This window comes from Pelodiscus sinensis, chromosome 1 (assembly GCF_049634645.1).
Source record: "Pelodiscus sinensis isolate JC-2024 chromosome 1, ASM4963464v1, whole genome shotgun sequence".
Classification (NCBI taxonomy): Eukaryota; Metazoa; Chordata; order Testudines; family Trionychidae; genus Pelodiscus; species Pelodiscus sinensis.
This window is the reverse complement of record NC_134711.1, coordinates 195,503,242-195,528,824: the sequence shown is the minus strand read 5'-3', so window position 1 is coordinate 195,528,824 and position 25,583 is coordinate 195,503,242. Positions and strand designations below refer to the sequence as shown.

The following is a 25,583-nucleotide window of genomic DNA, read 5'->3' as shown; positions in this document are numbered from 1 at the left end:
ATGATTTGCATTAAAGCACATATTTTCCCCCTTAAGTGTAAAATGCAAAATGAGTGCTGGTATTTCTAGGCAAAGGCTTTGTACGACAGTGTGATCTCACCGAAGGTGTCTGTTTTGCCTTCTGTAAAAAGAGAAATGAGACACCTTTATCAATGACTTCTAGCGCCTTTATCAGAGCTAAATCTGTGGTTTCCATCGTCATTTATATCTGGATAGCATGTGATCTCTTTCACACCCCCGTTCTAAGCTTTTTGTTTTTTGTTTACTGTGCATGGTCAGTTGTGACTTGTAAAATTAGCCACTCTAAATCGGCAGCAGCGAAAGGGTTTGCATGTGGCCTTTTCAAATGTTTCCTTCAGTGTACTTCATCTATTTCGTGTTCAAGAAATGGTGTGTGGAGTGACTGAAGCTAATAAGTTGTCCACTTGTTCATTTCAGGGACATTGATTTCTGGTGCTAAGGCAGTCTGCAGTAGCCCTGACTACAGCTGCAGGGCATTTTACAGATGGTCTTTAGCCTAGATAAATATAAGCGGGAATGTGAACGTTATTAGCCAAATAAATAAATCATTAACTTGTGCACAATGTTATTTTAGCATAATTTCAAAGAGACTTTATGCCAAAGTGGCAGAAGGACAAGCAGTATGCTGATCTACTCTGTCCTATGGGTTGGGTTTTCACTTCCTCCTCCATTTTAAATGTTGTCAACAGACTTGACTGGCGAACTCAGTTGTTAAACGAAGGGAAAGTCTACCTCGTCTATACCGCGCGGTTCGAGAACAATATCGAGATGTTTCACTAACCTGGTCTTTTGTTCCGGATTGAACATTAACAAACCTCGACCCCCTGGGGCACACTCCGAGGCCTTGCCTCTCAGACCTTTGTCTGCTCTTGGCTAGGCAGACACCAAACGCTTTCCCCCTTAAATGCAGTTGGGCTAATACGATTACAGCAGGGCTCGTTATGGGCGGAGGGGAGCGTTTATTATTGTTTTTTACGATTAAAATCATGTGGGCTGACCCTCAGAGCCATATTACTGAACCGATAGACGTACGGTGCCTTGTCTGTTGACTCAGTTAAATGTTCAAAATGACATTTGCATTTGCTTCTCTGCGGATCACAAAGGTTTGATCAAAATCCCTGCGCCTAAGGAAACGCTGACAGTCAATAGGCAGAAGTTTACACTGCTAAACAAGCACGGGGGAGGGGGAGCAGGTTTGGCCTGTAAATTGAAAGGGGGAAAAGCCGCCAGCCCTTCACTTAACTCTGATGCACCCTGGTCAAAAATCTCCAGCGAGCTGCAGTAAAACCAGGATTTGGGAGGATTTCCAAGCTGGTCTCACTTTGATATTCGTCATCACGGGGGCTCCTAAACTGATCTGTAATCACGAAAATGGGAGCCGCTGTCACGCTCTTCACAAGAAAGGGCGGACGCATTTCTGCGGGCTCCCAAAGTAAATGTTGTATAGAAAAACAGACCGCGTTGGAAAGCAAAAATCTTCCACGTCTGAGCACTTAGCAACCGAGGGAAGCGTTGGCCGCTCTCGCTGGAGCCAGGCTCGATGTGATTTACTCTCGGGCTGTGAGGCAGATATTCACGCCAGTTCAAGGGCAGGACAGAAAGGGTGCACGCAGAAATCTGCGTGGACAGAAATCTCTCCTTTACAAGGCTCTGCTGCTCCAGCACCAAAAGCCACCCTCCAGCACCTTTGTTCTGCGCGCAGCTGCCTTTGGTTCCCCGTTCTGCCCTTCCTCCTGCATTTCACTTATGCCTTCCCCGAAGGGTGCGGGGCGAGGGAGGGGTTGTTATAAATGACAGGGGAAATTATTCTAAGAGCTGACGGGCTGTGCTCTCTGAGGGCCCAGCCCCATTTATAGTCGTGGCAGTTTTGCCCGTGTCATGAAAGCAGGACGAGGCTGTGCACACAGACTGGATTTCCCAAGCAAGAATAAACACTTAAGTCACGTGGCCTGGCTATTCGGTGCCGGTTTATATTTGCGTTTTAGGCCTGTTTCTCAAAAAAAAAAAAAATCTATACAAGTGTGTAATGACCTTTCTGGTATCACAGTCACTTCGGGGCTTGTGCGAAAACCAATCTGCATACCAGAACGTCCTTTAGAGAACACCGCGGTGGCAAAAGCCAAGGAACTAACATTTAGGTCTTGCACTTCTTAGCCCATGCACAGTTGTCTCTCTTTTTAAAAATCTGCTCCTAAAAATAATGAGAAATTAAAGTGATAGCGATTTCTGTCTGAATAAGGTTGACAGGAAGGAGCAATTATTTAAGGACTGACTGCAGCTTGTGACAAATAATGTTATTTCCCAGAACGCTCACTGACTTGAAAGGACTAATCAGACTCCTGCACTAATTCAGCAAGGAGCAGGGCAGAATCACAAGTCCTCATCAAGGTTGGTCTTTAGCTACCAGACTATAAGGGCTCCTCTCCTTTTTCACATACATTTCTTCTCGGGAAAGTATGCACGGTTGAAATATCTCTGGAACAAGGATATAGGCCAAACCCACACTTTTAAATAATGACTAAGAAGCTATTTATTACTGGCTGTTCATCTTTATTTCAAGGGTTGTTTTATTGTCCTTCTCACATCTGTAACATGGCTGATTGGATTCCAACCACCGCATCTTGGGTGCCAGAGGTCCATACAAACACACCTGATAGGAAACATCTTAGTTAAACCTTTTGAAGGAAAATTTTCAACTCAAACTTTCTTTCCAGTTAGCCTCCTGAACAGGCAGCTTATGATGGGCACAATGACACATTAACTGTAGCAGGGAAATCACACTTGCATCAAATATCTATTCTGGGGTGCTGAAAGAAAGGCATGCACTAGCCTTCTTCAGAAAGCTATGCTCACCAACCAGCTATGGGACAGTTCCATTTAGCAGATCATTACAGAAGAGACTATAGAAAGTACTGTATAGCGCTGATGCAGAAGCGCTCTTGGGTGAAGTGCTTCTCTGTATTAATGGGAAGGTGCAATTTAATCCATTTATACAAGTCTTCCTCGTGTGATTGTGTCAGCAAAGTGGTTGGTGAGGAGGCTCTGAGCACAGACTAGGAGGAGGCTATGTAAGACATGTGTTTGCTATGTGAGGCATATGTCACATAAGTAAGAGCACAGAGTAATCCACAGAAGTACCAAATGGCTAGTGACAGCCAAGGGTTTGGAGGGGGGGTGCTCTAGTGTGTCCTTTCAGAACCTACAATCTTTGCTCGCTTGGCAGAAATGTGTCTTCCAGCGGGATGGTATCTAGCTAGCGCTAACTCTGTGGCAGGAAGCTCTCCCTGGCGTTTCCCTCCCTCTTAGCTGAAAAGGGATAACTCGGATGTCTCTGTCGCATTTTTCTATAAACCCCGGGGTCTTAACGAACCGACTCTTCGCCCCCGCCTTTCTTTGACACTGAAACTTACTAGAGACTCTCGCCTACTTCTTGCACCATTCATTTCTGAGAGAAACGTTTGACTAGTCTATTGTGCCCCACAGGGTGACACTTGGGGGAATTATCTGCCTTGTTTAAACTGTATTTGTTGCCGCGTTAAACAGTAGATGTTCCTGCAAACCCCGCCCCCTGCCATCAGCAGCTAATTCAAACTATGTGCATTTCACCTAGAGCCTTTGGTGAACACCCTGACAGTGGTTTGGCATTCCGAGTCATTAGCAACAAAAGGAGCTGGTTCTTCAAGAAGGCAATGACCCTCAATGATCTAGTCTTCCCGCATATTCTAGAGCTCTGACGCTATTCCCTGCATACCGCTTGCAGTTCTTCCAGTCAGGCCTGGACTGCTTGGGGCTTGGAACAGCTAGCTAAGCTAGCCTATTTTTAATTCTTTTTGTCCTGTGAAGTCAAAGTTATTTTTAGCCTCCTCTCCAGATCTCCCTCTCTGGTCCCCAAGGAGGTCTTTAGACCAAGTAGGTAAACATAGGCCACTAACCTCAGATGTTAAGTTCAGCTGAAGGCCTATGTCATGCCAAGGTTCTTAAGCAGCAGGCTTGTCTTATTATTTTCCCAAATCCGGCAATTATGCAAATGTTCATGATGTTTTCCCCTTTGATCTGAACTTCCTCAAAATTATCCCTTCTCATTATGGAGCATGAAAATGCCTTTTGGACATGTAAAATGAACTACACAGATCCTTTCATCCTCTTGTGTTGTGCTCCTAACAATGCTCTCTCAAAGCCCTGCAATCTTAAATTATTTGAAATTGAATGAAATAAGCTCCCACCAGACTTTTGTGCTGTGGCTATGGTAGGGAGCACTCTGCAGCCACTGGATGTTTTGTTTGGGGAAGAACTACAGGATCCTGTCTATAGTTCAGAACATGTCCTAACCTACGTCATCTACTTGCATGAAAATTTTACTTCCTGCTTACTCCTGGGTTCCCATAGGACGTGGATTCTTGCATTGTTGTTCTGAGAGCAGCACAGATTTAGAGTAGTATGTTATGACAAGTTAATCTGTGTTCTCAAATTATGTACAACTAATGGGTTTCCACCCCTGTCCAGCTAGGAATTCACATTTTCTTGTGCTGTTTTCCATCATCATTGACCATCCTATCTTGCCCGTGTACAATGTGTGTAAACTGATACCCTCTTATCTGCCAAGAGGAGCTCATGAACAAGTCCCTAGAGAACATGAAGTTGGCCAGAAGATGGTGGCCAATCATATGAAATTTATCCAAAGTGTGACTGTGTCAGCAAAATGGTTGGTCAAAGTTTGCGCAGTCTGCCTTCCTGATGAATTTGCAAGGTTTCCCTGACATCGTTCCCCAATTTACTGTTTGCACATGAAACACTCCTGTGTGTGTTTAAAACATCAAATAACAGAGCTCAGTCTCTGAGATGCTTTTAACTCTGTTTTGTTGCACCAATTACCTTCTCTTGTTCCATTTCTGATGAGGAAGATTAACAAGGCATTGACTGTACCTTCAGTACAGAGCAACAGGTATGATTTACAAGACCCCTGAGACTCATAGCAGATTTTCTTCATATAAGGGACTAGATGCAGTTTGTGCCTTGGAAACTTACCTCCCTTCTCTCCCTTCAGGAAAAAAATTTGTGGTAGAAAAGACAATTGGCTGGAGAATTAAAAAAAAAACAACAAATAGTCCTGCAGCACTTTAGAGGCTAACAAAACATGTAGATGGCATCATGAGCTTTCATGGGCACAACCCACTTCTTCAGAAATTCATGATACCATCTACATTTGTTGTTAGTCCCTAAGGTGCTGCAGGACCATTTGTTTTTTAATTTTTTTCAATTACAGATTAATGTATTGGCTGGAGGCATTTTTACAAAACCTCATAAAAGTAATATCTTAAATTAATCCCAAGAAAAATCTAGGTGTCTCTCTAACTCCCCCCCCCCCCCCCCCCACCCTTTCTCCTGCCATCCCTTCAGGCAAGCTGCAGGGCTCCTTAAGCTAAGTGCCAGTCCTGATAGATAAAGAATGGATTTCTATCTTTAAAAGTGACCTGCAAAGGAAAACAAATGGTAGGTATAAAGAAGGGCTGAAAGGAGATGTTATGGGGAAAAGGGACACTCAAGGGTGTTGGCTGCTTATTTATTTATTGACATTAGCATTTCAGGTCTTACATAATCTGTAACATTACAGCAGTTGGAGAACTAGTGAAATTATGCAAAAGCGGAGAGGAGTCCCATGGCACCTTATAGACTAACTGAAGTGTAGGAGCATAAGCTTTCGTGGGCAAAGACCCACTTCGTCAGACATGCATCTGACGAAGTGGGTCTTTGCCCACGAAAGCTTATGCTCCAACACTTCAGTTAGTCTATAAGGTGCCACGGGACTCCTCTCCGCTTTTGCAGATTCAGACTAACACGGCTACCCCTCTGATAGTGAAATTATGGCATCATAAGACAAAGCTGCACAACTGGGAGGTGGGTTTATCAGACTGTTTTTAAACTTTGTCTTGTTTGTTAATCACTACTTAAAACTCCACTGCCCAACGAATACTTGAATGAGGAGTCTATTTTAAAAAGATGCAACACCTTGGCCTATTTACAATTGTGATCTGAGTGTTCACTATACACCTCTGAGACCTTTGGGGATATCAGGGATTAGGAGATTTGAAATACCTGATTCACATATTTTAAAGTCAGAAGAACCATTATGATCATCTAGTCTGACCTTCTGCATACACAAGCCAGTGAATTTCACCCACTCATCAGGCCCATACATTTTGCCTGAACTTTTAGGAAGGCATCCAATCTTGATTTAAACTTACAGCATTAAAGGCACCTCCTCTATCTATTCTATAGTCCCCTGCTTACACACCCAAAAATAGTGTGTTTTCTTCCAGGATGCATCTAGACAGCACCCTTCCATCGGAATAAGCTACACAATTTGCGCTATGCAAATTGCGTAGTTTATTCCAAGTCTAAATTGAAAGAGCTTATTTTGGAATTTGCACCAAATTTCAAAATAATGCACTATTCCAACAAATCCCTTAACTTTACAGGGACACTGCAATAGCACGCCTGCTATTTCAGGAAATAGCGAGCACTTTTAAAGATGCAGCATTGCTATTTCAGGACACACAGTCTAGACGTACCCTTAGCTACAGTATCAGACCAGCAACTAATGTTCATTTTTTTTCCAGCATGACCTCTGCAGTCCTCTTTCAGACTCACTGCTTTCCAAAATACAGTTCCCCCATGCTGGAATTGTAACCTACATTCTTTGTCCCATAATGTATAACATTGCATTGGGCTGTATTAAAATGCACGTGGTTCAAAGTGAGTCCAGTTTACCAAGTAATCCAGATCCCTGTGTAGAACAGACCCATCCTTATAATAATTACATTCCACCAATTTTTGTATCATCTGCCAACTTTGCCAATGATATTTCCTTTCTGATGTTATCAAGGTTAACCCCCCCCCTCCCCCCCAGAAAATAAAGAAATGGGATGGGGAGAGCTTTGTTTTGAAAAATAAAGAAAAGATCTCATTCAGACCTTCTTTCCCCATGATAAAGAAGCAAATAAATCAAAATCCATTTGTATAATATCCTTCACAGATCACCTTTCATAGTGATTCTCTGCAATATAGACTATTAAAAACACTGACTTGTTTAGCAGTCACCCATCTTCATGCAGGATATTGTTTTCAGCATTCTGGGCATCAGTTCATCTAACTAAGGAACATTTGTTTTGTGCGAGGTAGGCAGTGCTTTATCTTACAGACAAAGTGAAGTGCTTTTTCCTTAAAAGTACCTACTCTAGGGCTTCCAGATTAGTGCTAGCCCATAAGCTCTGTTAATCAATGAAGTACAAAGAAGCCACTGCAGAAGTCCTGCATTTTCTGCCTTTCCTCCTGAATCCAGCAGTAATTGTAAATTATAAACATGAGAAGAGAGGTGATAGTTGACATTACTCAGAAAACCCTTGTTATGTTCATCCCTGTTATATTCCAGATCATCTTCTGGAGCTAAGAATGACCAGGTCTAATGGCTCAACTTGCCTGTCCAAGTATGTGAGAATATCAGTCAAAGGTTCTTGGATGATAGATGTCTTAACTAGCTACGCAGCACCTGTGCCTTCCCTTTTCCCCTCTTTATTCTCAAGCTACCCCAGCACTTTAACTCAGAGACAGCTGTATGGGTCACCTCAGTGCATGCCAAAAGATTAGATTCATATATGTATAACAAATGATGATTGAGTTCTACCTTACAGAACTTATTGGTTGTATAACAGTATTTCCTAGATACACACTCAAAGCTCCAGGCTCCATTGTGCTAGGCCATATGCAAACATACAGTGGGAGATTCTCTGCCCTGCAGAGTTCTCATATCAACCTCCTCAATAACAGAAAACAATTATATCAACATACTAGACAGATATCTTCTTATAAATTACATGTCCCAAGTCTCATAAACAGGCTTCCCTTCTGCTTCCCTCCTAAATGTTGCTTCTGTGTAACACACATCACTTGGACATGCATTAATGTTTATATTACTCATTCTACCAAATATGATGGAGACTAAGTTGTGTTCTCGATTGGTTCCTTTGATCTTTTAGAAAAAGTTCCATTCAGGGAATGAGCATACAAACTTCTATCATGATCATACACCCGCTTGAGTAGATGATTACAGTCAACATTAATCTTATTGGTTTAGGAATTGCAATCTAGCCCAATCATTCATATAGTCACAAAGGACCAAGAAGGCATGCAGACTATGTCAGAGGTCATTGTAAAATTAGAGACTTTGGCCAGATCAGCATGTGCAGTATGGCCGCACCACTCACATGGTCTGGTGATAAAGCTAGTTAAGCCGGCAAAAACAAAAACAAAATTACCCTACATAAGGGTGATCATCCAGAACTAGGGTCTCGTCTGCCAATCATCTTCCCTGCTGCCAGTGTATCAGTGTAAATGGGATGGGGCTACAGGAAAGATAACGTGGCTTTGATACACCTGCATGGTGCAAATCCCCAAATGCATCTTTGCCCCTATGGAGCCTTTAAAACCTGGTGTAAATTAGAGGAGCCTCAGGCTGCTGTAACACAGCACACGGTAATCGGCCAGCACAGAGCAACACAATGCAGTGCAAATGTGAGGTTTAAGCCACCTTTTTGTGCACACACCTGATAACTGCCCCCATGTCCTGGCCCCTGATATTTGCCTATGTAGGGGAAATTACTTTTGCAATGACACATGGTACAGCATTCAGCTCCAAACAGCAGCAGTCATTCATTCATTTGTAGCTTCAGATACCACCATTTATGATGAAACATACAGGCTTGATCTTTATACATACAGCCCAAACTCTCCTAACTAAGAGAAAGCTTGTGTCTAGAGCTGTATTTGTCCACCTTGATGGCAGACATCCTTTCACACAGTTATCACTGCTCTCTAAAAGACTCTTATGCAGACCTCCCATTCTCGATTTGCCCTCTCTATAGAAAGTAAACATGGAGTAGTCATCTTAAAGCACCATTAGGCTGTAGGCAACTCACATGGGCTCCACGTTAATTTCAATGAGCGAAAATGCATTTTGTAATTTTTTTCTAAAGCTAAAGAGCTCAAACTAGAAGATGGGCAGCAGCATTGGGTCACTGTATGCTCAGGAATATGACTGTCCTTTCTATGACTGTTTCATGGAGAACAGGACTGGGATAAATGTGGCTAAAGCCAATAATGACATATCCTTGTTTAAATATCATATATCATAGGGGGCTGCAGGAACCTGGACTAGGAGAACTGTTCTACTACAGCCTATTGGGCCAGTGCTTTTAAAAAGGAAATCAACAGTCTCCATGATGCCTCACTCACCAAACCCAGATCTGTTCTGTTCTGTTCTCTCCAAGCTGCTGGCTGGCTGATGTAGGTGCCACTTAGCCAATATAGCTTTGTGCAACTTTATTCTTCTCTGTGGATGAAGCTCACCCCTGTGCAAAAGGCTAGCGCTAGGCTTATACCTCACTTCAGTCCTGTTTTGAGGATGTAAATCGGATTTAAGAGATGCATAGGCCATGTACTTGCTCTCTGAACATAAGTGAGTTTTTTGTAAATGTTCACTGTTTACCTATTTTAAATATTATATACATAAATAGCACTCCAATTTAGCTTAAAAATTAATTAAGCTACACAACAACAAGTTCAAAGTTTTTCTGTGTCTGTAGAAGTGTCTGAGATTAATCCAGGCAACTCATAAAAAAAATTGGGCCAAGAATAAACTAATTCTCCTTTGAAATAAATGGGGAAGAATTAGACTGTAAAAACCTGAAGCAAAATGCAGGACAATGTAGCACTTTAAAGACTAACAAGATGGTTTATTAGATGATGAGCTTTCGTGGGCCAGACCCACTTCCTCAGATCAAATAGTGGAAGAAAGTAGTCACAACCATATATACCAAAGGATACAATTAAAAAAGATGAACAAATATGAAAAGGACAAATCACATTGCAGAACAGGAGGGGGATGCAGGGTGGGGGGGAAGGAAGGAAGGTAAGTGTCTGTGAATTGATGATATTAGAGGTAGGGAGAGTGGGATGTTTGTGAGTTAATGGTATTAGAGGTGATAATTGGGGAAACTATCTTGGTAATGGGTGAGATAGTTCAAGTGTTTGTTGAGTCCTTTTTGGAAAGTGTCGAATTTTAACATGAATGACAGTTCAGAGGATTCCCTTTCAAGTGCAGATGTAAAAGGTCTTTGTAGCAGAATGCAGGTGATTAAGTCATTGAGACAGTGTCCTTTCTGGTTAAAATGGCAAGAAACTGTTTTTTCTTTGTGATCTTGTCTGATATCTATTTTGTGGGCATTAATCCTTTGGCGAAGTGTCTGAGACGTTTGTCCAATGTACATAGCAGACGGACACTTTCAGCACATGATAGCATAGATTATATTTCTGGATGCGCAGGAATATGTGTTCTTGATCTTATAACTCACTTGGTTAGGTCCAAGAATGGTATCAGCAGAATGAATATGTGGACAAAGCTGGCAACGGGGTTTGTTGCAAGGGAAGGTACCAGGGTTGGTATTAGTGTGGTATGTCCTGTGGTGGTTGGTAAGAATCATCTTGAGGTTAGACTGGTTTTACTTTAAGTTGTTTTTCTTTAATTTGTGCCAGGCAGTGTCCACAGACTTAAGAAGAAGATAGTCTATTCCTCTAAATCAGGGGTCTCCAACCTTTTTAAGCACAAGATCACTTTTTGAATTTAAGTGCAATCCAGGATCTACCTCAGACTCAAACACCCTTACCCTGTTTTCTTCCACCCCTTCTCCAAGACTCCGCACCTGCTCATGCCATCCTCCCCCTCCCCATCCTCATTCACTTTTATTAGGTAGCTAGCAGTGGACTAGGGTACAGGGGAGGGGGATGCCAGCTCTGATCTTGGGCTAAAGGATTTGGAGTGTGGGAGGGACTCTGAGCTGATGTTGGGGCAGGGAGTTGAGATGCAGGAAGGGGTTTAGGGTGCAGGCTCTGGGAGGAAGTTTGGGTGCAGGGAGGACTCAGGACTAGGGCAGGAGTGAGGGGTGCAGGACCAGGGCAGGGGTTCAGAATGTGGGCTCCAGTTGGGCACCGCTTACCACAGGTGGCTTCTGGATGGTGGTACAGTGGTGCTAAGGCAGGCTCACGCCACCCTGGCCCTGCACCACACCCAAAAGCAGCCAGCAAACTCCCTTCATCCCTGTCCCCCCCTCTGCTCTATGGAGATGGGACATGGGGGGGGGGGAGAAGGGCACCCAGATATCAGCACCCTCTCCTCTTTTCCCCATGCTTTGCACAGCAAGCAGGAGTCTCCTAGGGGGTGGGAGGCAGCTCCAAGGCAAATGGCAGGAATAGCACACTAGTGCTGAGAGAGGCAGATGAACTGCTAGCACTTGATAGCCTCCCGGCCAAATCTGTCAGGATCACCTGTCAAAGTCTTCAAGATCTACCAGTAGATCCCAGTCTACTGGTTGGTGACCACTGCTCTAAATGGTGTACATCTGATCTCCAAGCTTCTTCCTTTCTGTTTTCCCCCAGTACTATGAGAACAGGTCACTTTAGTATAAAAGTAGGTGGAAGGTCTCATGCTGAGCTCAGACTTTCAAGTGGAGGAAAAGTTGGGTCACTTTGGGACTGGTGGACAGAAGAATCAGGGAAAGGGGAAGGAAATAAGCACTGTTCCTCAGCGTGGGGATGGCTGCAGAGTTTCTGTCTTCATCTAAAACTCGTGACTGGATCTGGCATGGCAATGAGGGTAGTAGCCCACAGTTCCCTGCACAGATCTCAGAAGAACCTCCAGGGATTTGAAAATGCTACCAGTGCATCATGGGACAGTAATGGAGGGAGAACTGTCTGAACCACTCTGTTCTGATAGTAAAACCTGCACTGGCACTTGACCAGTGTAGGCTGAATTGGATCTGATGGAACTGGCACCCTGCTGAAAGCATGTCTAATCCAAATGGTTTCTGGCATGCATATAATCCAGGTGGACATGATGCATTTTACAAATGTGCCAACAGGACCACATGGTTCTTGTCAAGGTAAATTTCTCAAGTGTAATCAAGGTCTAGACTCCTGGTATAGGTGAGGGTAGTTAGCTTGGATTATTAAAGCCAGGGCAAAAGCATTGGAAATGTTCTGTCTCTTAGTCATTTTCTTTCTAAGTGCTTCTGTATGATAATCATACTTATTTTAAAATAAATTAGGCATTTTATTGTACTGGTGCAAACCAGGGATGTTTAATATCAGTTAACTGAATGGTCGATTAACCTCATGAATCTTATTGGTTAGTCGACTATTCTATAGTCTTTGGGGTTGGGGCTGGAAGCCAGTGTGCACCAACCCCACTCCCGAGGAGCCCCCTGCCACTCCATACTGCTGCTTCTGTATCAGAGGCAGCAACGCGGGGTGCTAGACTGGAGCTGGTCTGCACAGGGAGCCAGTTTAAAAAACAGTTCCCCTCGCAGACTAGCTGCCTGTCTCCCCGCACTGCTGCCTCTGATACAGAGGCAGCAGCACAGGGTGGCAGTAACCCTTGTCCAGGGGAGCGGCTAAACTCCCAGACCCGGTGCGAGCCAGAACTGAACCGGACTGTCTGCCCGCCTTGCTCCTAACACACTTTAAATGCAGAGCTACAGTGGGGGTAGGTCCCGGATCCGGCATGAGCCAGAACTGATCTGGGCTGCTGGCCAGCCTGTTAAAAAAGTTACTGGCAGGTGCGGGGAGAAATGTGTGTAGTCTATAGCATAAACCCATAAGTGTTTACTTATTGGATAATCGGTTAATTGACAACACTATTACATCCCTACAGCAAACCTAGTTATTTATGAATAGGCTCCTTTAAGATGTTGAATATCCATGGCAAAACAACAGCTCTGTGGAGGAGCCAGAATAAGGTGCCTAGACCCTAGAAATGAATTTCTGCCATAACCTTTTTCATTACTCACTTGTTCACTGATAAGACAATAACTGGACATTAGGACTTGGTGGACACTGCAAGAACAGGAAAGAAGGTTGCTCTTTTGAACCAACTTGAAGAAGGTTCATGGCCTGGCACATGCTTTGTTGCTCTTTTACTCTGCCTCTAGATTCCTCATGTGCTCTTTGGCTCATGGGGGTGTGTTCTTGCGTTCTCACACACATCTCTTTCCATGTCAGAGGTTACATTACATTGTATCCCAGATAAAGTTGTTTTAACACCTTGACTATGTCTACACTCGCGGCTTCTTGCGCAAGAATCTGCAGAGCGTCCACACTGTCTACCTGCTCTTGCGCAAGTAAATTTACAGTACGGCGTGGTAAGAGGGGGCTCCTTGCGCAAGAGCTACGCTCTTTTTTGACAGGTGCAAGCCCTCTTGCGCAGGAGCTCTTGCGCAAGCGGGCAGTGTGGACGCTCAGCAGGGATTTCTTGCATAAGAAAGCCCTATGGCTAAAATGGCCATCAGAGCTTTCTTGCGCAAGAAAGCATCCACACTGCCAAGGGCGCTCTTGTGCAAAAACACAGCTCGCACATGGCAGTGTGGATGTTTTTTTGCACAAGATGTTCTTGTGCAAGAAGCCGCGAGTGTAGACATAGCCCGTGTGTGTGTTTATGGCTCTATCCTAAACTGATGCACCCTAAATGGCAACAAGGTAAGACTAGGGATCAAGTGGGTTTGCAATCTGTTCAGTTACTTTGCACACTTGAATAGTGATAGAGATGCAGCCGTGTTAGTCTGGTGTAGCTGAAACAAAAGACAGAACTATGTAGCACTCACTTTGGTATATATGGTTGTGCTGATTTTCTTCCACATATTGATCTGAGGAAGTGGGTCTGGCCCACGAAAGCTCATCACCTAATAAACCATCTTGTTAGTCTTTAAAGTGCGACATACTTCTGTCTTTTGTTTTTGCACACCTGGTCATTGTGCTTTGGACAAAGTCAGTTTCCTCTCCCATTACAGCTATTTCTACAGCTCTGGCACAAGACACATCTATGGCACAAGCGCTAACTTTGGGTACAACAAGGGCACTTGAGTCATTTGTCTCTTCGCTAGGGCTGTCTGTTCTGCTCTGCTGAGGATGACCTACTCTTGCTAAGTGTTCTTAAGCAATATCTAGAGATATAGGGCAGGTTATAGATTTTGCCTCTCTCTGTCTTGCGTTTTGTAGCTGCACTCAGAAGGCCCTTCTGTGTGCTCCTTTGCAAGGGTTTGTCAATGGCTGATGTCTTCCTTGCCCCCAACCCATAAATACCCTCTCTTCTTTAAACCAGACTCTCTGTTACATAAACAACTTCATTTGATGAAATGGCTTTTATCCAGGAAAGCTCATGATCCTATATATTTTTGTTATATATTTTGTTGCCACAAGACTACTGTTTGTTTTTAAAGTTAGACTCAGACTTTTTACCACTCTTATCTAGGTAGCCTGATATGAAGAGGCAGGGGATTTCTCCCCTTCCTAGCAAGGCCTCTCTGAAACCCAGGAAGTCCTTGCAGCACGGTCACTGCTGGATTGCCAGCAGGCAGCGAATGTTGGCCATTCACAGCTAACAATCGCCTCTGGCACTTAACTCTGGCAAATCCGGGAAGGCTGCAGAACTTGCACCGCGCTGCCGTACGGACCAGATCAACGGTCCCCGTTTTGTGCCAGGCCGTTCTCTCGCCCCCCTCCCCGGAGCCAGGAGAGGCTTTAATGCCTGCATTTGGTGGAGTAAAGCTCGGAATTTTAAACAGGATATTTGTAACAAGTGTGACGCTAACCAGCGACATCACTCAATGCGCTAGGCAGAATCGAGAAGTCACTTTGCAAGGAGCAGATAATTCACACCTTCTGCGCTTTTCCGTGAGCCTCCACATATTAGTCTGGGGAAAAGACAGAAGAGCAGGAATAAAACTTTAATCCAACGTAAAATGGGAGCGGCGAGGCACATTAGCAGGAGCATTTGGGTGGCAGACAAAAAGGCCAGTGGCAATTCTCTGACAATTACTGCAGCCAATGTGACTTTTTACAATACCGGAGCCAATAGAATTTGGCTCTTAATCTATTTCCCTCCGATATTTTTGCTCTGGCCACGGGTTCTTTAAATCTCAGCAAGTTTCCATTTTAAATTAAAAGGCCCACTACGGCTCTGTAGCGCCTTCCCGAAAAGATCCAGTGACCTAGTGATCCAATGTTTTCCCATCATAATCTTTAACAAACACTAGATGCTCAGTGATGCCCTACCGAGATAGTCAATCAACATCCAGAGAAGTCCACAGTTCGTGGACATTATATCTGCTTGCCTGAGTTGCATAGCAATAAGCAGCTAAGGGAACATGCTGTTATCCTTTGATGTGTGACATTGTCTGTGAGAAAAGCCAAACTGCTGTCTGAGCATGGAGTCTTTTGAAAGGAAGAGTTTTGATTGTACTAGTTCCTTGTTTGGATAACTCAGAGTAGGAAGTATACAGAAAGTAGCAAGCGTGGGCTACCTCAAAGGTATTTATTTTATTATCTTTTGTCTGTCACTTCCATCTAAAGTTTACTTGCAGAATAAACTATTTCTGTCTTTGTTTCCCACAGCCGGCTTATGTATTACTTTTGTACCACGTTTCAGTATCCACCCTCATCTCGCTGAATTTATTTTAACTCGAGTTAATTCTTAGTGGGAGAGGACAATGTATATATATTAACCGTCTGGGTGCTCGTCTTTTTTCAGTCACGAGACCCTTTTGATCATGGAGATAAATTCACACATATTAAAGTCTCAGTGACCATTCCGTCTGGCCTCTCTACAAGCTAACTGACTTCACACAATGATTTCTACAACCAGTCCAATATCCTGCAGTAGGATGGGGTCTGATTTTCCTCACACTGAGATCTAAATCCGAAGTGGCGCCGTTCAAATCAATGGAGTCACTCCAGTTTAGAAACTGGTGTGAACAGAATCAGGCCTTCAGTCCTACAGGAACTGGAACAGACTCCTGCAGTTTGGCCAACTTAAATTCTACACGAGCTTGAGAACATTTACAGATTTGAAACAGCTGCTAGTCTTGCTTTGGCTTGTCTGCTCAAATGTGCCGATCTCCTTTTAATCTGTTTCATATTCACAAATTAAGCACATAGTTCAGGCAATAAATCATTAGGCAATTTACTAGGCTAGCATGACACAAACAAGTGAAAAAGGAAAAACAATCACCTAAAACTATATTAAAGGTAACTGGAAAGACGCGTTTGGAAAACCCCGCCTGCATTCTCATGGGGCTACAAGGCACGGAGCAAATCCTGTAAATTCTGACATCCTGCCAAGAAACATTTTCCCGCGTCCCTTGGACGGCGCTTGTCCTAAGAAAACTGCAAGCCAAGAAAATCTGACTGAGCCAGACAGTTGCCTCCGCTTAAGCAGGCTCCATAATTTTAGAAGATTCCAGTCTCCTGCTTTGTGTGCCCAGGCACTGTCTCCCTAGGATGGTTGTACCTGAAATGTGCTGTGATCCAAGCAGCAGGCTGGAAGTAATGACTCACTGGCAATGAGCGCTAACCTCGCATTACACATTCACATCAGCTCGGCCTATTTTTTTTTTCTCTGCGAAAGAGCAGATTTTTCTCAATATTTCATGACATGGCTGGGCTGCATCGTCCCCTCTGTGATTTGCATCTGAGGCGCTTCCTGATGCCCAGAGACTCCTGTACAGCAACTGCCGAATCTATTAGCTCCACTCGTTAAGGAACCCGAGAGGACACAGGCACAGACAGAACAGCGCATTTCTCTCTCAGACCTCATCTGGAGCCTGCTCGCAGGGATCGCAGCGCGTCATCTCAAAGTTGGAAAAGCCTGGAGGCAGAGATGTAGCGATTTCCTCCGGGAGCCACCCTCACGTTTGGCTGCCTGGCCACAGCGCAAAGGCTGCCAGCAAATGTGTCTGGGGGACTCCGAACTGGCGCAATGTGCCACAGAGGGATCCGATTTTCACCCAAGTGCACTGTCTTCCATTAGCCGAGACTCACTCTCCTCCCTGCCCTCTCCCCCCCATTGCGGCGCATCTTTTATATAGGGGCCTTATGTTGAGAGCCCTGCTCTCCAGACGTAACGCAGACGGGGATGGGGAAGGCTCCGTGTTTTCCCAGCACGCAAATCAGCCCTCGAAGGGAGCGGAAAGTGGAGAGCGGCCAGCCTGGAAGAGCTGTCACGCTGGCGTTTACCTGAGCTCGAATTCCGCCTGGGGAGAGGCGTGCGCTAGGCCAGTGTCAGCCTCGCTCCGTTTACACGGAACCCCGTCTTCTCCCCCCGACGCTGAGGGCAAATGCTCAGGGCAAGCGCCCGGCCCCATTAGGGTTGTAACGTGGACCATTGATTTCCGTTTGCAATCAAATCTGTGCCTGCGAGATCAGCCAGCAGGAGCTCCAGGGTCTGCACCAAAGCGTGATTGTTACTCCTAATCTGGAGCCCCTCTGCTTGCCGGGGAGGTGTAAACAAGCCTAACCCTAGGGCCCTAGCGCTGCCGTCCGAAATGACCCCCGCCCCCTCCCCAGCAAAAGCCGTTATGACAGGCTCACGTCCTACTTTTTCAATATTTACACCAGAGTTGCACGATAACGTTGTGCAGCCTGCTGCTTAGCTCAAGGACGCTCGTCCCAGCAATCCGCCGGGGGCCAGGCAGCCCTACCTTACGGCCTTGAGACCAAAGCGCAGCGGTAGCGCTCTTGCTGCAAAGGCAGAGGTTGCTGAAACTAGTTCAACAAAAGAGACTTCGGCGGGAGGAGGGGCGGGAAGGGCTCTGTGCCCGCTTAGCCTTTTCACACCGCGTTTTCCAGGGCGAGCCTGACTCCGGACCACCACACACTCCGAAAGCGAACACGCTGCAGCGTCCCCCGGCTGCAAAGCCCTAAAGGGAACGGGGGGGGGGCGGCCCAGCAGAGGGAGCGGGGCCAGGAGAGCCGGCTGTTGGAAAGGGACTCGCAGGATGAAAGCGCCACACAGACCTGTGCCCGTCCGCCGTGTGAAATGCGATGCGATCTCTTTGCGAGGAGGCGCTGTCACAGGCTATTTATCTCTCGCCAGAGTGGAGGCTCCGGTTCCCACATCGCCTGTGAGTAACAATGGCAGCGATCAGCAGCTTTTCACGCGCTTCAATGAATGAATGGATTGCGGAAGATGCCTGTGCTCCGCTCAGATGGCTTGACTGATTCATCCCTCTGGTGCAGCGCCCGCTCGCTGCTGCCTCTCTGCCAAGGGGGCTGCCCCGTGTGCGTGTACAACCCCCCCCTCCCCCCCCGACTTTCCTGTTTCTTTGCCTTTGGAAATCTGCCAGAAATGTCGGCGTGGCTGAAACTTGGCACAGCGACCGCAGCCCTGAGCGCTTTGCACCCCCACCCCCTCCGCCTCCCAGCCCGGGCCCCTAAGCGAGCTTTGGCCATTTTCCAGTTTGAAAAGAAGCGGAAGGTGCAGGTCACTGGAGTACAGCGAGGATGGGGGCGTTTTTTAATTGGACAGATATTGAGGCTGGGAAAACATCTGCTGCACCGAGCACTTGGGCCACTCCCCCCCCCCGTCATTATTCCTTTGAGCCGCGTATTTCTTGCTTGTACGCACTTAAAAGTGAAAAGTGAGGCTGACTGTGGCTGGGGGTGTGCATCGCCCACCCGGCAGCACGGGTCTGAGAAGCCCTCCCCCCTCTCTCTTCGATAATCCACAACGGAAAGCTTCCGCAAGACACACGAAGCCACTGTGGTCTACAGCGACGGCCCCTGCCTCTAAAATACGATTACTAGGCTGTCCAACTACAGCCAATATTTTCTTCTTTCTATAAAATTAACAAATCGGTGCAGTTAAGATCATGGGGACATTACTTTCCTCTGGGAAAGGGGTTCTGACTCAAACCTTTTAATAAATAAATAAATAATAGGGCAAAGTACATAGCTGCCAGGCCACCGCATTCCCCTTGTAGGCCAAAGGCACATGGCAAGATGGCTGAGATTAAATATTGCATTGGACCAGCAAGTTGCTGGGGAAAGAGCCAAGCTTTGGAGAGGAGGCAGGCAATGGCAGATAGAGCCATCCCTAGGCTCCGAGGCCCGAAGGTGAAATCCTAACCACTTTCCCCAATGGCTCCTGGCTTGGATGGAGTTAAATCAGGCCCTCGCCTTTCATATTCAGATAGCATGTTCATTTTACTCACCATCGCACCTTGGAGTGGGGTAGGGTCCCTCTCTGAGCCCAGCCTAACACTTTCAAAGGTCCTGCCCGTGGCTTGCTGGGCTCTATGGTTCAGTGGGCCTGGCGGCTGGTTAAAGGAGCGCAGGGCTAATGGGCCCCTCTGATGAGAGGATGGTGATCAAATGCTCTTTGTTTAATTAAACTGAATCCTCTGCCGCCACAGATTGAGTTGTATTTCACTTAGCTGTCAGACACTCCCCTGACTGAGCTGCCTTTCCCCGCCCTTCCTTGATCTGGAGTGGAAAGGGGGGTGGAGGAAGAGGAGTCGAAGATAAGAAAGAGACTAATGAAGAACTGAATCCAGGGACGGGGGATCAGTTACAACTACGAAACAAGGGTGCCTCAGCACTTTTTCTATTATGCATTTCCAGCACAAGGAAAGCTAATTCCTCCGCTGAGGGCCCCAGTCAAGCATTTAGTTGACACAGATGATGCATGGAAGACCAAGCACTATTCTCAGGGCAGCCATTAATTTTCGGCTCGCAAGGTTTTGAGCCAGGTAAATGATGCTGATTTCCAAATTTCTCATGTTCAGGGGGGAAACTGACGCGGGAGGGGGGTAACTTCCTCAGGCCAGTCTGCGACACAACTCTCCTGCTGGAACCTCTGTCCCCTCCCCCCGGCACATACTTGGGCCAGCTACCCCCCTCCTTCTCCAGTTTCCTTCCTCTCTGCCCCCTCCTCTCGCTCGCTCGCCGCTTTGTGCTGCCCTGCCGCTCCGCTGTGCATGTGCTGGTGGCCACAGAGCGAAACTGACTCAAACCTAGAGCTCGGCGAGGCTCTGCGGCAGGCGCCAGCCTCCCGGATCACAACGCTAGTCACTTTCACTCGGCTGCGAGCAGCGCCCGGCGCGCGAGCGAGCCAGGCAGCGCGGCGGGGAAACACTACCTAGAGGGTGAGAGACATAACATGGAGCGGGGAGAGTCACCGAGACAACATGGAGGGGGGGGGCGGAGGGAAGAGACCATATGGAGCAGGCGGGGGAGGGAGGCGACATGGAGCGAGCGAGCACAGGAACGGAACGGGGAGCCAGGCAACATGGAGGGACCGGGAGAGCTGAGCCACAGAGGAGCACAAACTGCCTGCGAGCGCCTCAGCTTCAGGAAAGTTTGAGAAGAAACCTACGTGCCTCCTGCTCCTGGCAGGATGGTGACTCTGGCTGCATGGTGGTGGCGGTGACAGATTTAAAGTGATGGGGGGGGGGGGGGGCTCATTCAGCCAGGCTCTCTGCTCTCAGGGTAGAGTGGTTATTTGTCCCCCCCGCTGTTCCCTAAATACAGCCTTCCATTCCTCCCCCCCCTAGGGAGAGTTTATCACTTCCTGGCCTGTTTCCAACTGTTGTTCCGGGACACAAACATCACAATCAAGTGAGAGTCCAGACTTGCGGTTTGCACAACATCTTCTAACCCCTGAGTTCAAGTGTACACCACATTTCATAGAAATATTAAAAATCAATACACCAAGGGGATCGCTAATGAAATAGTATGCAGCCCTCAGAAGTTCTGCAGGAAGAGTGTCTAATTTAGTAGCTGAATAGTGTTTTGTTTTGTTTTGAAATTTCTCTTAAAATGAAGGATCAAATTATATACCACATCAGCATATATTAATTTGTCCTTATGTCTGAACAGGAAGCAGAATATCTTAACTTATCCTTGCACAGGACAATGACTCTGAGTGAATAACTTGACATCAGAACAGGAATGGAAACACATTAAAATCAGAATGCTGTTCTAAATGGCAATAGAAGGATTAAGCAGTATTTACATGATTTTACAAGAAAAAACAGTGTAGAATCTTATTACATTGGTATACAGGGACACCAGAAGGGGAATCCAGATTTTACAAAAGATAATCACCTAGAAGCTCTGAGTATGATCTTCATACCCTCTCATCCAGGACCTCATCATCTGCCATTTCACTGCTGCAACATCCAGTTCTCTGGCCTTGATAGGCTCAATAATACCTCTTGCTCAAATCCATTCAAAATGCTGCAGATGATAATTTCTCTAGTATAAACCATGGTGGCCCAGTCTTTGCACCTCTCCACTGTCTTATCTTTCTCTATCCCAACAACAATAAGCTATTTTCACTTTCAAAGCCTTCCATGGCTTAGCCCAGGGCTACTCAACTTTTGAAATCCGGGCACCACAGTGATGCTCCCAGCTCATGCCGAGGGCTGCAACTTAAGTGTGATTGAATATACATGCAAATATATATGCAAATAGTGTCCTTCACAGGGACAGGTATGAATACAAAGATTAAGGCAAAACTACACAACACACAGGCCCCATGTAAGTCAGTTCTGCTGATATTAATAAAATGCAGTATTTACCCGATTTTCCCCCATATGTCAGCACTTTTAATGAGCAATGACAGTCCAGGAATTTAACTGCTAAAACGTATATCAACAGAAGACAATTATATGGACGCCTTTTTTGCTTTGGCTCCCACCCGCAGGCTGTGTGTTGAGCTCCGTATAAATCCAAACTGCACGGCAAGCTGCAAACAGGCCGCAGGCCGCTTATGGCCCACAGGCCACATGTTGAGTAGCCCTGGCCTATTCCCACCTACCTATCACCTCTCATACCCTTTGGAGATCTTCTCCACTATCCCCATAATGGCAGCCTTCATCTCCCATTCACAAGATGTTCAAAGATGCATCTTTGTGCTTACTCCCATGCCATGCCCCTTTCTTGCAAAGAGCTTTTCCTAAACCTCTGCTAAATTATCTCATCATCCTCTTTCAAAACCTTCCTCAACCCTGTCCTTTGTGAGTGATTCCAGCAAAAATAGTTGACACAGTGGAGACTATTGGTGAGCAGTGACACCTGCCCGTCACACTGACCAATATTGTCTCATTGCTTTCTTGTGCTCTGGAATGTTTTATCCAGCTGTGGTCTTCTATCTTCTTGGTTTGTAAGATCTTTTTAAGGGGCTGGAACTCTCTTTTGGTTCTGTACTTGTACAGCTCTTTGCACATTGGGGGTTTGTTGGCTGGCTGGAACTCCTAGCTGCTATTCCCATTTAGATAATAATTAATAACTAGGGGGGATACTAATCTCACAGGCTCCGAAGCCCACTTTGTAATAATCCTTCTCAAACCCACAGGCGCACAAGTTAGTGCTTTCTTGATCTGAACATTAAAACCCTAAACTGAATATTGACATTTAACGCATAATGTCGACAGCATAACTACAGACCACTGTATATCTCAAAGTGTGTAGCACAAAACAGTTACCTTAACATTACTAAATGTTGTTTAGTTACTTACTAAACAACTTAGGATCATAGAATCATAGAACTGGAAGAGACCTCAGGAGGTCATCAAGTCCAGCCCCCTGGACAAAGCAGGACCAATCCCAACTATACTTGAATATATGTAAATAAACATGCAGCATTTTTCACCCTAACACACTATGCTGCTGTTAAACTCTAATATAATATATTACCAAGCCTGCCAAGGCACAGCATTTCTGATAATAAACTTAAAGACAATACTGATCGAGGTAAGAAATAACTTTTCAAAAACAACAACATGGAAGTAAGGGGTTTCTTCAGCCAATGCAGCAGTCTGCCCTCCCAACAAAGTTTTCAAACGTTTCCTCAGCCACTTTAGAGATTGACAAGGATCTGTTAGCACAATGATTGCTACATTTCTAAAATATTTATCCAACACGGGCGCAGTTCTTTGTGATCTAAGAATAGTTCTCTAGTGTTTTCCCAATGCAAACTAGAAACTGGTAAATGGCCTGGTTATAACGTTATGGCTCTGGTGTGGTCCCAAAAAAGTGGAACACGAGGGCTGGCACTCTATGACAGCGCCTGCCTCCTCGAACTCCCTGGGCTGGTGGAACCAGTTCCTTGCCCGGGGAGAGCACGGCGGTGGGAGTGCTGCGGGGCTCGGGTGGCATGTGACTGGTTTCCGAAAGGACTGTCTCCGGGAAGTTTGAACCGCGCATCGGTCTCAGAACAAGGGACTCCTTCTTCCCCGCTAAGGACACACTCGCTCTTGCGTTCCCATCTGGCCCAGGGCGACCGATGCCTGCGGGCTAGCGATCAGTTTCACGCTGTGCCCCGACGGAGCGCGATGCCGGCGCGGGATGGGCTGCTCGGGCAGCAGGGCCGAGGGAGCGATTGCAGCTGAGGCGTGCCGTGGCCGCCGCCGTGCGCAGGCGCAGCATTGCCAAGGCATCAGCAGGGAATTCTAAGCCCGCTCCTTATCGTCAGCATCTTGCATTCAGCTACAGACTTTGAATTCTGCCTTTCTGGCACTGCACCGTCATCCCTCCACACACACACACAGCGCAGGGAGCTGCGTTCACGCCCCTGCATGTGTAGGGCCTTAAATCTAGTAGATTGCAGCAGGCTAGGCGGGCACCGCGGGCTGTCACACCAGCTCACTTTGCTGTTCCTGGGGTTGTGGAGCTAACTGGTTTGATATAAACACAACTTGTATTCTGATCTTAACTCGCAACTTGTCGCCTTCTCTTCTCCCTTTTCCCCCTCTCCCGAGGGGCATAACAGAAGGTTGCAAAGCACGCGGAGCTTGTGTCTTCTACTACAAAGCACATTTTATTAACGTATAAGCACGTATTTACATTGCTTTTCACATTTATCACTGAACATAATGTTCGTAGGTGCGTTGGTGAAACAGGAGCGATCGCAACGCTGTTATTATAAACGTTATAGACGCGAGTAATGTCATGTGCATGAACCCTTCTTCCCTATTGTTTCATTACAAATCTCTCTTGTTATGGCTATAGATTTACAACGTGGCTTTACGAGGTGATTTTCCCGACCAGTCCAATTATTTCCTGACGTTATTTTGTTGCTTTCTTGGTTTGGTCCTTCTGGCTCTGGGGGCTGCAGCAGGGAATTGTGTGTGTGAGACAGACAAGAGAAATTTGGTGGCTGTTCCTTCCCTGGGAAGGCATGACGTTAGAAGCAGCTAACAAGTTGCTCATTATGGGGGGAGGGAGGGAAGGAGGCATATACATGACTAAATGATTGCGATCTGGAAAATTAAACAAGCAGCTGATCCAATTAGCAGAGCCAACCAAGAAACAAGAGAAGCCCTAAGCCAGAGGGTCAATGCCATACTGCAGGCAAGGGAGGAGGAGTGGGAGGAGTGCCCGCAAGGGGGGGGGGGGACAACCAGCGAAGAAGGCAGACGCTTTGGGACCTCGCAGTCGAATCTCGTCTCTGCCTGGTGCTTTGTGTGTGAACCCAAGCGCTGCCAGTGCTGGTTGCAGCTACCGCTTGCCCAGCTTGGCAGAGGCTTTGCTGCAGCTTGAAAGCACAACTTAGCTGAATCTAAGAGTCTTTCGTTGGCGAGGCTCCAGTTTAACCATGCTACAAACTCTCCCAGCGCCCCTATCTCCCAAGGCAGCCAAATATCCGGGGAAGAAAGTAGGGGGGCTATCCAGTAAGATGCACCCTCGCCCGCACTCGAGCGAACACGCTGCCATATAGCGCTACACGCATTAAATCAGACGTTTGTCTCGAGAGAAAGCGCCCAGGGCCATGGCCTTTGACCTGCTGTACTCTCAGCTACCTGACCCTTGTCGTTTCGCGCTAGAGCCAGAGCTCTTCCAGCTCTGGCCAAGGGTCTAGTGTCAGCTGTGACCTCTGTAAGCCGGGCTCTCCTCGGCTAATACCTACAGCGGCCTCCGCTCCTTCTCACGTGGGGAGAGCTACCAGGCGAGCGAACCAAGCCGCTTTTAGAGCAAATACAATAATAAGATAGCTTGAAATAACTCTGCGGTTGGTGAGTTTCCAGCAATGCCTCTTAATGGCACTCCCAGCACACAGCCTCTCTGCGCGCTGGCTGGGAAACTCACCCGGACACAAGCACATCCCGCCCGGGGTAGGGCTCCCTCGCTGCTGTTCCAGCTAGTGCCGGACTCTGGGGAAGCCCTGTTTTTGTAGCTAAGCTCCCCTGACAACCCCCCGCTCCCAAGCACTCCGCTCAGAATGCCCCTGCCAGCCGGCCCCGCCAGGGGTACAGAGCACGCCTGTCCGCTGAAAGCAGGCTTTGTGGGCGGCCACCGGGAAACGCTGGAGCGTCTGTTTTGGAGAATCCAGCCCTTCTTTTAGCGATCCCAAAGGGGAGGCTACTGTGTGGCACGCGGCTCTGGGGAGAAGGCTGGCGGGAGGCTTGCTGGGGCGGCGGGGACAGACGTAGGCACAGCAAAGAAGAGAAAGAGACGAGCGTCCTTGAGCTACCCACAAAGTGGCGCCTACCCAGCCAGCGTTCAGACTATAAGCTTCCTGCCCGCAGCTAAAGGGCAGGCGTGGACACAACGGGCAGGCTAGAGTGGCCAGAGGGAAATGAAGACAGTAGACAATGGTACTGCATTGCACAGCGATTTACAGAGGCAAACACACGCCTGCACCTCCTCCGCCCAACACACAAGTCCATACATACAACCCA

At 46.7% G+C, this 25,583-nt stretch overlaps 1 protein-coding gene across 2 annotated transcripts in view; it reads right to left on the bottom strand.

The window, feature by feature from the left end:
* BCOR (BCL6 corepressor) overlaps positions 1-19,136 on the bottom strand; it is a 107,091-nt gene extending 87,955 nt beyond the window's left edge. The window contains exons 1-2 of one of the 2 annotated variants that reach the window (XM_006133942.4): positions 19,113-19,136; positions 17,917-18,021 (exon numbers count right to left, since the gene is read on the bottom strand). The gene's annotated coding sequence lies outside the window, so the exon portion shown is untranslated. Of the gene's footprint in view, positions 1-17,916; positions 19,066-19,112 lie in introns of those variants that run through there. The other variant, XM_014578961.3, reaches the window with a different exon arrangement.
* Between the last annotated feature and the right edge of the window lie 6,447 nt (positions 19,137-25,583).